The sequence below is a fragment of the Pleurodeles waltl genome, chromosome 8, assembly GCF_031143425.1.
Source record: "Pleurodeles waltl isolate 20211129_DDA chromosome 8, aPleWal1.hap1.20221129, whole genome shotgun sequence".
In the NCBI taxonomy this organism is placed as follows: Eukaryota; Metazoa; Chordata; class Amphibia; order Caudata; family Salamandridae; genus Pleurodeles; species Pleurodeles waltl.
In genome coordinates this window covers 1,547,171,039-1,547,184,296 of record NC_090447.1, presented here as the reverse complement: position 1 = coordinate 1,547,184,296, position 13,258 = coordinate 1,547,171,039, and positions in this window count along the sequence as shown.

Sequence of the window (13,258 nt, the reverse complement as noted above, 5' to 3'; positions counted from 1 at the left end):
TATTTTTATGACAATATGCCAAAAGTATCTCAGTGAGTACCCTCAGTATGAGGATAGCAAATATACACAAGATATATGTACACAATACCAAAAATATGCAGTGTAGTATTAGAAAACAGTGCAAACAATGTATAGTTACAATAGGATGCAATGGGGACACATAGGGATAGGGGCAACACAAACCATATACTCCAAAAGTGGAATGCGAACCACGAATGGACCCCAAACCTATGTGACCTTGTAGAGGGTCGCTGGGACTGTAAGAAAACAGTTAGGGTTAGAAAAATAGCCCACCCAAGACCCTGAAAAGTGAGTGCAAAGTGCACTAAAGTTCCCCAAAGGACATAGAAGTCGTGATAGGGGAATTCTGCAGGAAAGACACAAACCAGCAATGCAACAACAATGGATTTCCAGTCGAGGGTACCTGTGGAACAAGGGGACCAAGTCCAAAAGTCACAAGCAAGTCGGAGATGGGCAGATGCCCAGGAAATGCCAGCTGTGGGTGCAAAGAAGCTGCTACTGGACAGTAGAAGCTGAGGATTCTGCAGGAACGACAAGGGCTAGAGACTTCCCCTTTGGAGGATGGATCCCCCACACCGTGTAGCGTCGTGCAGAAGTGTTTTCCTGAAGAAAGACCGCCAACAAGCTTTGCTAGCTGCAAGTCGTGCAATCAGCGTTTTTGGATGCTGCTGTGGCCCAGGATGGACCAGGATGTCGCCAATTGCCTCAGGGGGCAGAGGGGGTGCCCAGCAAGACAATGAGCCCTCTCAGAGGCAGGCAGCACCCGCAGAAGTGCCAAAACAGGCACTACGAACAGGAGTGAAACGGTGCTCACCCGAAGTCGCACAAAGGAGTCCCACGTCGCCGGAGGACAACTTAGAATGTCGTGCAATGCAGGTTAGAGTGCCGTGGACCCAGGCTTAGCTGTGCACAAAGGATTTCCGCCGGAAGTGCACAGAGGCCGGAGTAGCTGCAAAAGTCGCAGTTCCCAGCAATGCAGTCTGGCGTGGGGAGGCAAGGACATACCTCCACCAAACTTGGACTGAAGAGTCACTGGACTGTGGGAGTCACTTGGACAGAGTTGCTGGATTCAAGGGACCTCGCTCGTCGTGCTGAGAGGAGACCCAGGGTACCGCTGATGCAGTTCTTTGGTGCCTGCGGTAGCAGGGGGAAGATTCCGTCGACCCACAGGAGATTTCTTCGGAGCTTCTAGTGCAGAGAGGAGGCAGACTACCCCCACAGCATGCACCACCAGGAAAACAGTCGAGAAGGTGGCAGGATCAGCGTTACAGAGTTGCAGTAGTCGTCTTCGCTACTTTGTTGCAGTTTTGCAGGCTTCCAGCGCGGTCAGCAGTCGATTCCTTGGCAGAAGGTGAAGAGAGAGATGCAGAGGAACTCTGATGAGCTCTTGCATTCGTTATCTAAGGAAATCCCCAAAGCAGAGACCCTAAATAGCCAGAAAAGAGGGTTTGGCTACTTAGGAGAGAAGATAGGCTAGCAACACCTGAAGGAGCCTATCAGAAGGAGTCTCTGACGTCACCTGCTGGCCCTGGCCACTCAGAGCAGTCCAGTGTGCCAGCAGCACCTCTGTTTCCAAGATGGCAGAGGTCTGGAGCACACTGGAGGAGCTCTGGGCACCTCCCAGGGGAGGTGCAGGTCAGGGGAGTGGTCACTCCCCTTTCCTTTGTCCAGTTTCGCGCCAGAGCAGGACTGAGGGGTCCCTGAACCGGTGTAGACTGGCTTATGCAGAAATGGGCACCATCTGTGCCCATGAAAGCATTTTCAGAGGCTGGGGGAGGCTACTCCTCCCCAGCCCTGACACCTTTTTCCAAAGAGAGAGGGTGTAACACCCTCTCTCTGAGGAAGTCCTTTGTTCTGCCATCCTGGGCCAAGCCTGGCTGGACCCCAGGAGGGCAGAAACCTGTCTGAGGGGTTGGCAGCAGCAGCAGCTGCCGTGAAACCCCGGGAAAGGCAGTTTGGCAGTACCCAGGTCTGAGCTACAGACCTGTGGGATCATGGGATTGTGCTAACAATGCCAGGATGGCATAGAGGGGGCAATTCCATGATCATAGACATGTTACATGGCCATATTCGGAGTTACCATTGTGAAGCTACACATAGGTATTGACCTATGTGTAGTGCACGCGTGTAATGGTGTCCCCGCACTCACAAAGTCCGGGGAATTTGCCCTGAACAATGTGGGGGCACCTTGGTTAGTGCCAGGGTGCCCACACACTAAGTAACTTTGCACCTAACCTTTACCAGGTAAAGGTTAGACATATAGGTGACTTATAAGTTACTTAAGTGTAGTCAAAATGGCTGTGAAATAATGTGTGCATTATTGCACTCAGGCTGCAGCGGCAGGCCTGTGTAAGAATTGTCAGAGCTCCCTATGGGTGGCAAAAGAAATGCTGCAGCCCATAGGGATCTCCTGGAACCCCAATACCCTGGGTACCTCAGTACCATATACTAGGGAATTATAAGGGTGTTTCAGTATGCCAATGTAAATTGGTGAAATTGGTCACTAGCCTGTTAGTGACACTTTGTACAGAGAGAGCATAACCACTGAGGTTCTGGTTAGCAGAGCCTCAGTGAGACAGTTAGGCACCACACAGGGAACACATACATATAGGCCACAAACTTATGAGCACTGGGGTCCTGACTAGCAGGGTCCCAGTGACACATAACAAACATACTGAAAACATAGGGTTTTCACTATGAGCACTGGGCCCTGGCTTGCAGGATCCCAGTGAGACAGTGAAAACACCCTGACATACACTCACAAACAGGCCAAAAGTGGGGGTAACAAGGCTAGAAAGAGGCTACTTTCTCACAATAGTGTAAAAAAAAAACGCAAACACTGCCATTTCAGCAGAGGAGAGCCAAAATGGATCCCAGATGCCTCTACAGACCCCAGGAAGATGACAACATACCAGGAATCAGCCAGGAGGACCCACACAAGAACCAGGACACTTTTAAGAAGAAAAGAAAGTGTTGCTTCAGTGCAGAGGAACAGGAAATTCTGGTTAAAGAGGTGACAGAACACCAGCACCAACTGTTTGTCACATCAAAGTTGCCAATCAATAGGAGAGAGGCTATATGGCAACAAATTGTCGACAAGATCAACAGTGTGGCAGAAGTACGCAGAACAGTCATCGAGTGCAAGAAACACTGGCATGACTGCAAGCGCAGGACCAAGGAAATGATGGCCAGGAACAGGAAGGCAGCCCTGCAGACTGGAGGTGGGAGTCCAGCACACCAGGAGGCCCTGGACCACATGGAGGAGATGGTCGCAGCCGTCATCCCTGAGGAAATCGTCACAGGGATTCAAGGACAGGACAGCGCAGACTATCAGGAGACAACGCACATGCAGGGTAGGTCGCATGGGGAATTATAATGCACTAATGTCAACTACAACTGGGGGGGGGATACTGACCACAAAATGCATGGAAGTCAACATATTACATGGAGTGGCATGGGTAAAGGGGGATGGCATGGGGGCATGGCCTGCACAGACAGAAGTTGGGGCACACCATTACACTAAACCAACAACAGTCCCATGGGGACATGCTGCCATGCCAACGATGGAGCAAAGGTAAAGCCACGCCAGGAGGGAAGGGCACAACGTCAAACTGACATCCCGGCACACGTCAGCCACCATACCCCCTACATTAACTAGGGCCCTAGTAACAACCTCTAGCCATACCAACAACTGGAATGTAACTGCAACAACAGTTGCCACTACCACCTCCGCTCTGTGTGCAGCTCAAGTAGCCAATGGCAGTAACCTCCCCATGGATCATACACACCTAAATTAGAGGGTTGAGGATGACAGCTCCAGTAATCCCCTGAAAAAAGACAAAGGCCCCGGTACTGTCAAATGTCAATGCCCTAAGTTGTCGCAAACATCAGCCAATGTCAACAATAGGAGCTACACAGCACTAAGGACATACCCATGCTGCATATGTCAGGGTCCATCCTGTGCCTGGGTCACAATGTAACATCCCAAATGTCACACTGCTCAGACAACAGCATTGAGGGGGAGGACACATGTAACTGGTCACTGAAATACACCTGCACAGTCAGAGGAGGAAATAGGACACTGATATGATTATCAGGGCATTCCAATGTACCAAACATTTCCAACATCAGCTGTACACATTACCAATCCCAACATCCATATTGTGCCATAACAATGCTATGCATAGGATATGCTACATGTCAACTACATTTAAGTGGATGTGAAAGATCAGAAACTGTGGCCGGTCCAGATTGTTAAGTGTGCTTCCAGTGCCATCAGAACACCCACAGCCAGTGAAAGGCCTCACCATGAGAATGTAAATAGGGGGAGGATTGAGTAGGAAAAGAAGGTGGCAATTCACTATTTGGCCTAAAACAATACTGTAGGAGATGATGCAGAGAAGTCCAATAACTTAATACTATACATGTGACATGCAGGTGGGCCATATGCCTGGGAGAATGCCCATCTGAAAGACTGGAGCAATGAACACGAAACAAGATCACAATGTGAATTCATCACAAGGCAGGCATGTCACATCACTAATGCCACAACACAGACCCACTAATTGTACCCCGTTTCATTAAGGAGGAAGATGGATCTCCTGCGGGTATGCCTGTCCCAGAATACCCTGATGACATGGATGACGAGCTGACAAACATTCCCCAGGAGACCATCCAAGAGGTCCTTGGAACCCTCCAGACCCCACCTTCAGTCACAAGGAGGATCACAGAGCAAGCAGCCATCACAGAGGACCCACCCACCACCCCAATTGTAAGACCTGCCAGCTCCAATACAGCTGAGGACTCAGACGACACAGGCACCAGCTGTGAGCGAACTGTAGTCGGAGTACAGCGGGAGCTGGCCAAGGAGGTGCGGATAGGGATGCAAACTATGGCAGCCAGCCTTGAGGGGGTACGCTTGTGCATTATGTCATCTGCAGATCAGGCAGCAACTATGCAAGCGCTAACATCTATCTTGCAGGAACAGCAAAAAAGCCTGAAGGAAATCAGCACAGCAGTAATACAGTTGTCCCAACACCCACAACAGCAAACCTGTCAACGCGTGCACAAATGCAACATTGAACCTCTCAGGGCCGACCTGGCTGCCTACCATCGTGATGTGGCTGCTATTCTTAAGAATCAGCAGATCTTCCTTGCAGCAGTACTGCCCTTAAGACCTTCACAGGTAGCAGCGACCGGGATGTCTGACTCCACGTCTTCTAACACTGAGGTGTGTGTTGCCCCTTCACAACCTCCACCAACAAGGACAGAGAAGGTAACACACACAGCAGAAGAAGAAGACATGGAACAGATCACATTCACATGGAAAAGTACCCGGAAGCACTAGTCCCTGCCACATGGCCAACTATTACCAAGGTCCTGCGTTTTGTAACATGCTAGTCTTACAACAACTCTACTTAATGGCTGTTCTGCAAACCACTGTATATCTTGTCAGCCTGCCCAGTGATTGTTTCTCTCTTACTCATTGGCAAATCCTGTCCCTCTGCACTGTCTGAAACATCACCCCAGCATGTCAAAAGCATTTCCTTAACCCCTTGTGTAGGATCACAATGTAAGATGTCACTATAATGGACTCACAATCATGGACAATGTACAGTAGCACTACAGCACTTTTCAATATATAGCACTTACACAACAAATCTGTCTCTGGGTAATGTGACACATCAACTGTGCAGTAGATAACTGAAATGTGCCTACTGTCAAATTATGTAGCTTGTCAATACAACTGTGCTGATATTATATAGTCAGATAAATCTGCACAGTGGCCAGGATTGCATCATACTCTGCCCATCCTGAGGGACATATCTGATGAAGTGAGAAACCATACACCACCATGCTGTGTTGGACAGAAGAATGCTTCCTCAAGGGATATCTAAGTCATCAAATAGTAGACGCAAAATGTTGTCACCATGCAATACTAACACATATAACAGTGCACACAAATCTAAGCAAACACTACAAAAACTGCATGAATGAAGCTGTCTGAGTTTACATCCAAATAGGTAATCATGCTGAACTGTGTCACAAATAATCTATGTGAGTCATGAAGACAAGAATACAAGAGTGCTTACGAGAACTCATCTTATAAGGGTGTCCTTGAACATCACACTGCAGTTAGACCTAAAACTGTTCCCCGAATACCAAGTCTGGAAGCACTGTTTGTGACGTCGAAAACATACTTATCGACAGAAACACATATTAACTGTGATTGGTGGTTGCAACGAATGGTGGAAACTTTGCAAGGTAGCTCTGGGGTAGCTGCCAATCTTACAGCTCAGTTTGGATTTGTTTGTAGCATAGAACACAAAAGTAATAGAACAAAATTCATGTACACTAATGCCAAGGCCATGATCAAGTAGCATTTAACACATACTGTAAAGGGTTAACTATATATTTATTAAATGGTAATCACAGAAGAGGAAACTGAGGGAAAAGTCTTACCTGCCCTAATCTACTCTGACTACTCATTACCCACAACTGTCCCTAACTAACCTAAGCTAAACTTACTTATCACATGTAACGAAACGTTCTAAACATCAATCCCCCACCCCCCTTATGAGACGGGACACATGGAGGACAACACATACTAACCTAAACACACAAGAACCGTAACATAGCCCAACACACACCCACCCACACACTTAATAAGTAAAAATAGAAAGAATCAGAACCCCCCACCCACTAACACTAACTAAACTAACAGACTATACTAACGTAACACTAAGCCCCCTAAGCCCACTAAGTATGAGAACAAGGAAAGAGGAGGGAGGGGAGGGAATCATGTCCATTGTCACCAAAGGCTGTTGCAATGCTGGGGCCTGGAAGTCCAGCAGACGTAGGTACAACAGTCCCAGCTGTGGGTGGGGCCACCTGGGTAGAACTGGTGGTTGTGCTGGTGGTGGCTGTGGTGGGCAAAGTAGGGCCACCCTGTGGGAAGGCCCTCCATGCCCCGGAGGCCCGTTCATGGCGGTATCAATGGGCCTTCCTCCTGAACCCCGACTCTACCAGCAGGATATGCTGGTATCTCATGGCCCGCCACTGGAACTCACGGACCTGGTTGGGAGTCATGTTTGCAGCTGTGAAGACAAATGCAAATAATTTACATTAGGAACTGCATTGTGTGAAATGGCACAAGAAGTCCATCAGACAATACATCTACTGTACTTGTAACAGCTCATATCACCATACAGATCATTGAATGTCCCTGAGGAAGTACATGGCAGGCCAGCCTACAAAGGTCACATCACACATAGCATATCTAAAATCTACGAGATGGGTAACAACTGGCATTGACTTGCCATCTGAGTTCTACCAATTATCAGATAACAATCATGCTGCATATCCTCCGCCAATACCTGGGCTACAAATGTCAGTGTACGGAATGCAAAACTAATGCCACATTGTCTGCAAGTTGTAACAGGACTTGCCTGTATAGTACCCATGTGCCATACCTGAGTGTGTATACTAGGTTCCGACCAAACAGTCACTTATTCACATGTATGTTGACATACTGGTAGCATCAGTCCTAGTTTCCCTAGTCACAAACCCATGCCTGTGTTTGGAGGGGGGGGTGGAGAAACAACTAACAATTCCAAACAACATGGACACCAAGGAGTGTATAGAAAACTCCACACGTGTTTGGCTCTACACACACACCACAGGTAAGGTCTATCAACAATTAGGAGTCTGCAAACCCTTGACCAATCATAGCGCCACACATGTCAGAAAATGCAGAGCTTGGGACACAACATATACTTCCAGTAAGGCATGACTTACACCAGACACAGAGTTGCAAGAACACCCATGATCATGATTAGCATGCACACCTAGGCCATTGCACTCAAGTTCCACATACATGTAGCACTACACGTGGAAGTACATGCTGCTAGGAAGTTCTCCCTACAGTTTAATAAGTACCTTGGTAAATAGGGAAGCAGAAATCTGTTGGAGAGCAATTTGCAGTACCAATCTGGGAGAATGTGGGTCTGACAGGCTGACTAAATCTGAGCTGACTTCCAGTGCGACTCTTGTTGATACAAGTGTCATCCACATGACTCACCCCAGTACTCACTGTGGGGCCTACAGGAATGACCTACAATCCCTAGATAATACAATAGGATAAGCATTGGCTAACTCAAAACGTTTGAGAAACTGTAATCCCACTCATGGAACAAGACAAATGATTTCTCAACGCATCACACCTTGCTATGCGTTCAACACACACGGGTCCATCACACATCACCAGCAAACACAACACATAACAGACATATCAACACTTACTGGAGTGGTCGGGGTCCTCAAATGTAGCCACGTCTCCCACAGTGTAGGGTGCCGGTCCACCTGTAAGGCATGAAAGGAAGAAATGTGCTCAAAATCTGTGAGTTGACCAACAATTTCAAAAACATATACAATGTGTAAGCTGAATAAAGTAATGAAAGCCATTCAGACATGATGATACTGCATCTGATATATCACGGCCAACATGTACATAGCATGGGTCTCCTGTGACAGTTACACACATATCTGCACACATGCATTGGCCCTAACTATCATGAGGTGGCAAACATGCCCGTCATTAGTGATCAGAAAATATCATGGAGTGTAATCGTCTCATCATGTGCATCCAAGAGAGACATTAAAGCCTGGTTACTTGAGGACTGCATCACCAGTCAAAAAGCCTATGTGGCCATGACACATTTCATACACATAGGTACAATGTACAGAGGGGCAGGGAATTTTGTAAGCCCTCCTGTTGTTTCAGTTTCTTCATTTGATGTGGCCCTGCAATGGTGATTTGCACCAACCATGGAGATGTTAAGCCGTGTGCATACCTTTGGACTGCCATCCCTAATTGGAATGTGGCACAACTAACTCCAAATACCAGTCTAAGATGTTAGCTGAGGGCACCTTACACCTTTTCACAATGTTTTCAAATCCAGATCTGACATGTATCCAAAAAGATGAAGGACCACAATAATCCCTAACATTCATAGAACTTCTGTGAACGCTTTCCTTCCACATTCACCAGACTCACATGAGACATATGTCTGGGCCACTTTGCTATCATCAATTGACGTGAAGCCAGCACTAATTTTCTTCATCATGTAGTGTTTCTAAAGTCAGTCTAGCTATTGCGTAAACAAAGTTAGCCAATATTGTAGTACATCTTTACTTCTCTGGCAAATGTGGCCTATATAGACATGATTGGCACCTATTTTGTTTGGTTGTCTGACACAAAGGCAGCACCAATTTACTTAACGGAAAAGTATCCTGTAAGTTTGCAGAGCACGTGCTTCCTGACAGCTAGCAACTGTGATCCTTCCCATAGTGCATCAAGTACCCTGTATGTTTCCACAGCAGTACACACAGTCAGCGAGGTAGCTGGCACATATTGTACAAATCACCTGATGTCACTACAGAGCATTTCATCATGCACATTTACATCATTAGTACTCACCAACAGTGCCACCAATCACGATTCCCAGGTGGTCCAAGAGATCCTGCTCCCTGGTGATAAGGTCAGCCCACCGGTGCTTCAGCTGGTGGTCACTCCTCTGGCTGGCATACACCTACTGGTGATGCAGCACCTTTCCCCACCGGATTCTGCGCGCCTCAGTGTGATACCCCTGTATCACCCTGCCTCGATCATCAGTGGTAAGAAATGGCACACAAGCCATATGAAGCCCCCCAACTCCACTTCACTCATCCTGCCAAGACGTGGCCTACCAGACATCTTGCAAATGAGAAGGGGAATAGGGGTTAAAGAAAAAGAAAGGGGAAAAGGAGGAAAGTAGGAGTACAAAAACAGATGAAAAGTAAACTTAACCACTAAGAGAGACCAACTATCCCCAAACTAGCACTACCCACAACAGACTCCCACAAACAACAAAAACAATAGAAAACTGGACAAATGTAAACAAAACACAGTAGGACACTATATACCAACAATATTTATTTCACAAATTGACAATTGAGACAGCACACAGGATACAAAAGCACAAAATCACTGGACACCACTCAGTAAACAGCCACACAGTCTAGAAGATTCACAGACTGCAAAGTGAAAGTGAAAGTACACCCACTATACATGATCTGTAAACAGGATATCCGATTACATCACTTCCTGCATAAAATGGCCGCCGTTTTTCGCGTTATGCGTCATATTTGTTCACGCATACAGTTTGTGCGTCATATTTGTTGACGCACAGGAGTGAAAAATAGCCTGCATCCAAATAATAGTAAATATTTTGAACAATAATTTGGATGCGGCCTAATTTTCACTCCTGTGCTTCAAAAATATGACACACAAACAGTATTTGTGGAAAAAAATGACGCATAACGCTAGCAACATCAACATTTCAGTGCATGAACTGGTTTTGGGCATTTGTTCTGTTTTTATGTTATGTTACATTTGGGACACATCAGAGATAGGCTGATGGCACCCACTATGGTGTTGATGGTGTATGTTCACATGTGAGACATCATACTGCAGCGGACCATGACCAGTTACTTCCTTAACAGTATTTTGACGGTTGGCTGACACACTAGATGGCCATATGTGTGGCCTACATATATGTATTGCACAATTTGGGCATGTTTGGCATCAGGAGAGGATAGCAATGTGACACACATATGTACAATACCTCAATGCCTATGGCTCAATGTGTGTGCAGTGGCAACTAATGTATTTGTTGACCAAGTGTGTGTGCATTATTGAACATATGCTTGTATGAATGTGAAGTCAATGTGTCCAAACCTTAGATGCAAGTCATTGTGGAACTGAGAGAGGACATGTGTTAGTCATACATGTAGCAACATCCGTTATGTGCACTTCCAAGACTTAGGGTAACGTAGACACCACAGATGACAAAGCATGCACCAGACAGATGGCAGGCGTTTGTTCATGTCAATGGTCTACATTTTCATCCACCCTATGTCCCAGATTTTTGGTAACAGCTTCCTAGACACTTGTTGGTGAAACCCACAGTGAGTCAGACACATGCATTGAGGAAGTGGGTACCATGTAGTTGGCCCAGACATCCAAAGGTGAACCACAAATGTAATATGACGCCACAGTTGAGGTCATATAACTGAACCACAACTCTCCAGTGTCTGTGGTGGACCAGCAGACGAGGCAGCACGTGCCCACATATTTCCAGTGATCAATTGCACAGACGTGTTTTGTTCAATGTTGAGCCTGTATATTTTTAGGGGTGTAATTTGTCACAGTTGGGTCCAGGTCTCATCATGAGTCAGTGGTAGCTATTCCTGTATCTACTGAGTATCCTTTGTTGATCAATGTGAGTAAAGTGAATGTGGACATAAAAGTGTAAACTGTAAACTTTGCACTTGTATAGCGCACTACTCACCCGTTAGGGTCTCAAGGCGCTGTATGCATACCGCTGTGGAACCCCTCCTGGCTTTTCCCTGTGAGGCACCCACTCCTGGACAGCCCCAGGGTGAAGCCAGGCATCCAAGCGCTGTGAGGGCCGTTGTGGAGATTAAGCAAGCTATTGCCCAGAGTTACAGAGTGGGACCCATTGATTAGATTAGGCACGAGACGAGAATTACCTGGTCCAAGGGAATTGAGCCCAAGACCCGCTGAGTTGGGAATTGAACTGTGGCCCTGGGTCTGCTGCTCTAACAATTGTGCCACACTTCTCCACATAAGAACCCATATGGGGATGGTCCCACCCTGTCACTGAAGACATGTAATGAGACAGTCAACAGGGCAACCTTGGTGTGCTGAGTGAGATAATATCTGAGGTGTCTTGTTCCGGCAGATGTCATTACAACATTTGTACACAGGTTAGCCTCTGCAATTCCCACTGCATCTGGGAACATCATAGCCTCTGTGCTGATTATTCTCGCAGCTATTCACCACACACAGCCCATCAAAATTTTGTGAGCAATGTAACTCTGTGTGTGAACTGTCAGGGTCCTGACATTTGTGGATTTTTCATGGACATTATCAGAGGTTGCTGGTTCTGCTGAAGGTCCCGTACCCAATCCCTGCATACAGCCCTGGGACACTGTCACACTTTGTCATTCATGCATAAATGAGACCCAGACAAGGGATGAGCCATGAAGTTTGGTATTCACAGGGGATTTAACTCATATGGTACAATTAAAAGGCAGATGATGCTATACAATGTATTTGGGTATGCATTGATGAATCACATGCCCAAATACCCTCTGAGGAATGAGAGGTTTGCTAACGCAAGTGTGGTACATATGTAGCCACAGGAAAACTTTAGGGTGACGTACAGACAGATGCCAGTCAGGCTGACAGGATGCAGGGTGAATCAGGATCCAGCTATTTAACAAGTTACATACTCAGTGGTCTGACTAAGACTGTTTGGGGGACGAACTAGACAGTTGACATGTAAAACTGTGTATGTCCTGTGTTTTTGAAAGTGACAAATGAACCCAAGGGCTGTGTTACACGGCTTAATTAGTAGCAATGCTTAACGGTGTATTTGACAAAATGGCAACTCCTATGCTGTTCCAGGCATCAGCAGGGACAGTGTTTGTTGAAATGGGTGGTGTGCATGGAGGTGATCACAGGTGTGGGCTGCATCTGTTTCTGAGATTTGCATTCTAATGGCCAACAGACATTTTCACACGGGAAGCAATCTACAGGTGCTAACAGGGCTTGGAAACTAGAAGCCAGTGTATTAATTGACCTGACGTCCATGCAGTCAGATGTTCTATGACAATGGTATACCTTAGGAAAGGGTGTTGCACACTGGATTGCTATTGACAAGCTGTCTGTGTAGAGGAGGGAATATCAGGGTACACATCTTAGTATTCCAGAGACCTCTTCAGACAGGTGGGTTGTGATCAGGTGCATGGGTGTGTCAGGAGTTAGGAAATGGGCTGACATGTACATGGAATGTAATGTGCGCAATGCTGCTCATATGTGTGGCACTTGTGCTGTCTATGTTCAGCTTATATGGAACTCTAGTCACAGATAGTCCTTGCAAAGATTGGATGCAGTTGGACTTACAGCTGTCAAGGGTCTGGTCAGACATTCCTGTTACTGATGCAACAGCACATCAACTGCCTCATGTATGAGGCTTGTTTTCCCCTTATTGAGTGATGGTGTCTTAGTTGTGAGCCATATGCTGCGATGAACCATGTTTTCAACATGTATGTGTGAAATAGGTGTGGTCCTCTGCTATTGCCCTTCAAAGGTGAAATGTACAGGATATAT